This window comes from Charadrius vociferus, unplaced genomic scaffold (assembly GCF_000708025.1).
Source record: "Charadrius vociferus isolate BGI_N301 unplaced genomic scaffold, ASM70802v2 scaffold370, whole genome shotgun sequence".
Lineage (NCBI taxonomy): Eukaryota > Metazoa > Chordata > Aves > Charadriiformes > Charadriidae > Charadrius > Charadrius vociferus.
Window position 1 is genome coordinate 543,227 of NW_009646744.1, and position 5,274 is coordinate 548,500.

The window sequence follows — 5,274 nt, forward strand, 5'->3', positions numbered from 1 at the left end:
CTGAGCGAACGCCTTCCCGGCCAGCGGGAAAAAGGGTTACGTGTAATCAAGCCTGCGCCCGCTTCCAGGGAAATGAAGTTTCCTTGTTTTGAGTCGAAACAGAGGTTTGCTTCTCTGTCGGTACCTGTCGCCGCGTCCCGCAGGCTGTCGGGGCGCACGGCGTGCGCGGCCGCTGCCGGCAGTGCTGCAGGAGGGTATTGCTGTGCTCTCTCTGCTATTCCCCAGCGCTATTGCAGGCTGGCCGTGACTTACTGCGCACCGCTTCGGAGAGCACTGCAATCACGAGTTTGGTGCTATTTCAGTCATTTCTGCAGATCCCCCCCCAAACACGCTGATAAGAAGCGGGGATGGGGGTCTGGTCTCCCCAAAGGCCGGGTGGGACGGGAGCGGAGGCCGGGCGGGAGCGGGGACAGGACCGCCCCGCCGGGTGACACAGGGACAGGGCTGAGCCCGACACGAGCACTGAGGAACATTGTTTTTTATTTTGCCTTTTCAGGGCTACACACTTGGAAGGCTGAAAAGAATATAAATGATGTCGCCACAGGAGAGATGTGTCACTGCAAAACTGCAAAGAGGGAAAGAATATACTATCTCTACTTAAAATGTGTCTGACATGAGATCCTTAATTGCTGGCATAAACTGGTATAAAAAATTGACAACTCGCACGGCGGCAGAGCCCGGGAGCCCCGGTGGGGTCTGGGGTGGGGAGTCCCCTTCCAGCAAACGCGGCTTCCAAAGGCAAATACTGCTGGAGAGCGCGTGGCAGATGGCTCTGTGGACACGGGGGAAAAGCAGAAGACTCTCTGCATTTTCCCACAGCAAAGGACGATACCGCTTCTCAACTTTTGCATGGTGGCCATCGTCTCGTGCGTACAGCTTAAAGGGCTTCACATGTGCAAAGCGAGGCTGTGCCTCTACGCATCAAAATCTCTGTAAAACAGCAACTGGGTGAAGCGTATCTGGGAAAAAAACCCTTCCACAGGCCCGTACCCACTGCACCTCCATTGCTCTGCTGATCTCCTGACGTTTGTCCACTGGTTGTGGCTGCCCGGCACAGGACGGCCGCAGGTGTGAAGGGAGCGGGGCAACATCCAGCGGGGGTTTCGGCTGGCTGCGAGGAGCCCGATCCCCGAATCCCACCTCACCCCGGACAGCAGTGCCCAGGAAACTCCCCGCTCCCGCCACGCCCCTGCAAGGGTTGCTGCCAGCGGAGGGGAGCCCCAACACCAACTGAAGTCCTCCCGCAAAGTCCTATCTGCAAGACAGCGAGGAAGGGGATGCGGCTCCTCCTGCCCCAGCATCGCCCACAGCCCCGGCGCTCCTCGGGGCAGACCGTGCCCAGAAATAAAGGCTCTTAGAGGCACCCTGGGGGACTTCAACAAATATACCTCGAAGCTGTTTGGATTTGTGCTGTGAAATCTCTCAGGTAAATCAAAATAAATCCTCTTTGGTATTTAAACAGAGCCATCAGCTGGCTGTTGCGGGACCCAGACGTGACAGCGCTACGAGGCTCTAACGAGCATCCTCCCCAAGAAGGTTATTGTATGTTGTGTTGTTGACTAAGACCCAAATGCTTTCTCTGAAGGAAAAAAAAGAAAACAAGAAAAGAGACACGGGGGGGAAAAAAAAAAAAAAGAGAAGAGAGGCAGGAATGAAACCAAAATAACCGATATCCTTCTTCCAGGGAAAATTCCAGTGCTCCAACTGCAGTTTACAAAATAAAGTGGCAGCAGAGCCTGAAATCAATGTAGGAAGACTCCTGCGTGAGGATTAGAGGGCAGCCCACTCCCCGAAGCGGTGTCTGCCTTGCCATGCCCCGATGTGCCACAGCGTACACACCCGCGCATGTGTGTGTGCGCACCTACAGCCGGAGGAGATCCGAGTGTGCGGGAAGGTCCGATCCCTCCGGCACCCAGAGGAGCTGTGATGGTTTGATACACGTTTGCAGCACCTGATTCTGTCCAGTATACAACGGCCATTCAGACTAAGTCTGCATTAAACACCACCAGGGACCAGCAGGAGCCTGTCTGCAGCTCAAAGCATTGATGCCGAGGACAGCATCGACGTACCCCCGTGTTACCGCAATAACCGAGCACTGCGAGCGGCTACGGAGCACGTCTGCAATTAGCTGTAATGGTCTGGGCTGCTATTCAGGCCACCGAACTCGGCAGAAGTCTTCTCGAGACAAGACAATTACCAGGAGGACGTTTTGTCTGACTGCAGAGCCAGATGGGAATCCGAAAAATTCATGGCCAGAGTCTGAAATTGTTGCTCTTACTGAGTAATAGCCAGGTCGAAAAAAAGCTTCCAAGCCAACCCAACCCCAACCCCAACGTCAATCCCAACCCAACCCCAACCCCAGCCCCAACCCCAACACCGCACCCCAATCCCCCCAACGCCAACCCCAACCCCAACCCAACCCCAACGCCAGCCCAGCCCACCCCAAGCCCCCAGCAGGACACCAGAAGGCGTGACAGGAGCGCTGGCAGCAGCCTGGCTGCTCCCAAACCATCTGAGGCACTTCACCTCCTGCTGCAAAACCCTGCGAAATCGGTAAAGGGCCAGAAGCTCAAACACGGGCCCGTGGGGACCTCAGAAATGCCACACATGTCGGTGGCCACTGGGAAGAAGGGATCAATGTTGGTGCATGGTGGCCTGGCCACGGCCAACCCATGGGACTGGTGCCATTGACTTAAGACACAGGATGACTGCACCCTGCCACTCGTCTGACCTCAACCGATGTTATTGCGCTGTGTCTGGTGTCTGTGGCTTAATGCCTAAAATGATGGGACGGGGAATACAGGAGAGACTTTACCTATCAGCGTGTCTGACTACCGCCGCTTGCTTGTAATTTTGAGTGATGACTTTAATATTAACTACCAAACGCCATGCCAAGGTGGTTTAAAAAAATACTTCCTATCTTTAATTTCTCTTGGAATAAACCGATGTTTACTCCAGTATTCAAGCTGGCCCAAAACGGGAATATTAAGTAAGCCTTTCAGCCAAATTTTTCTTTTTGGAAAGTTTTAATTAAAAAAAAAAATAAGCCGCTAGCTCTCCTGTAAGAGCAATAACTTCTGCTTAGGCTTTATTTCCCTTTCCTCCAGAAGATATCTTGTAAATACGCTTGCGTGGGATTTTGTTCCCAATTACTCTCTAGGTAGTATATCCAAAAGCTCCGCAGCGCCTAGGAAGAGGAATTTACTTCTGTCTCAGAATAACTTGAGCATCTGAAGAGCCATGAGGGGACACAGCACTGGGAAGTTCCGTGGGGATAAGGAGGACTGGTGGCGGAGCAGTCTGCACTGGTGCTCGTGCAGTGGTACTAAAAAGCCCCTAAATACTATATCCCTTGAATACGCCTTTTAAGGTGTTTCTAATGCGTTTGAAATTCTCATTTGTCCATAGTACGCTTTCTCTTCCGCAGCTGAGTCACGTCTGAGACAGAAGGCCGTGCTGGGAACCCGTGTCTGAGCTCCAGCAGCGTCCCACGGAGGCAGGAGGGACCGTGGTGGAGGGGCAGCCCAGGAAGGGACAGTCCTGAACACAGGCTGATACTGCTGAAAGATGAAATACTAATATATTTTTTTTTATGCTGAGGGTGGTGAGCCCCTGGGGCAGGTTGCCCCGAGAAGCTGTGGCTGCCCCATCCCTGGAGGTGTTCAAGGCCAGGTTGGACGGGGCTTGGAGCAACCTGGGCTGGGGGGAGGTGTCCCTGCCCAGGGCAGGGGGTGGCACTGGATGGTCTTCAAGGTCCCTTCCAACCCAAACCATTCTATGATTCATCCAACACCATAAAGTAGAAAACAGGACAGTTTGGAGGCTTCACCCCTGCCCAAGCAGCCCCAGCAGGTGAAGTGCCCAGTGCGTCCCCAGCGGGGTCTGTGTGTCACTTGTGGAAAGGTTCTCACCCTGAGGAGATGCCGTGTACCCCACCCGCCCTAGAAACTGGAAAAAAAAAGACCCACTTCTTCCTCTTTTTTTTCCCCCCGAGACAGAAGTCCAGGAAGTTTAATTGCTGTGGAAGAAACGCAAAGAGATCTGGAATTTCACTTTCCCTCATTTCTAAGTGACACCACGAAGCGAACGAAGAGGCAGCGCCAAGGCCCGGAGGGCGGCTGTGGACGCGAGGGTGTTGGCAAGCGCTTGTCTGTAACCGGTTTCAAATGTCCTTCGCTTCTCTCGTTACAGGTCTTCTAAAAATATCAAATATAGATCTTTCCCTCATAATATTTTAAGATACTCTATTTATACATTAATTCTTTCAAAAATAAAAAGTGACACATACAGCAATTCAGTCACTCCGAGTCTTTAAAATTATTACAAAAAGCCACGACACCCATCCCCCAGCGTCACTCCTGCGCCACGGCGTCTCCCCGCCGACAGGAGGGGGTTTCTTTCACCATTTGCTATCACAAAATATAATCGTTCCCGCTCTCGTCACGCCGCCCGGTCAGCCCAGCTCTGCTGTCCCGCCGGGCTCCTTCTCCCACCCTCCCCCTTAAAAATGACCCAAAATGGTGAGGGATTTGCACACTCGCTGCGCCAACCACTCGCCACACGTCCCCGGTGGCACGAGCATCCTCCCCGGGGCAGGACCAGAGGGGCGGTGGAGCCCACCTTTGTTTTCGTCCTTTGTTTTCTGTAGACGGTAGGTTGGCCACACCAACGATAAATGTCCCGTGAGTATGGAAATAATTTACCTTGCACCACCAGTACTGCACACACTTGGCACGGACAGACTACACGCCAGGCTTCAAGCAAGGAGACCACCTAAAAAGCGACGGTGGAGAGCGGCAAACGCAGCTCCAAAATGGCACATCAGCGGCACGGGCACTCGGGAAAGCGTGGATGTCTCTGTGCAATGTGCGTTGGGAAGGGGAGATACAAACCAGCCAGTCAAAGGAAAGGAGCGGTATTTATCTGGAGCTGCATCTTGCCCTCCAGGAAGGAAACGCGGGCTGCACAGATTGCAGATGTTTACCTCGCAAAAATCTAAATTTTCTTTTCTTTTTTAAAAAAAAAAAAAAAAAAAGTAGTTTGAGAGGTTTGGTCCAAAATATTCTCCCCTCCACCGTGCTGACGCCTGCCGAGTCCCGACAGCTCCCGGCCGGCACCGTGCCCGCCCCGCAGAGCCCCGGCAGCCCCCGGCTCTCGCCCGCAAGAGCAGAGCTCTGCTGCGGCGCGGCAGGACGGCCGTCCCCAGCCTGCCGAGGGAAGCGCAGCCTCCTGCAACCTGCCGCCGCAGGCACCGCCCGGGGGTTGACGGCCGCC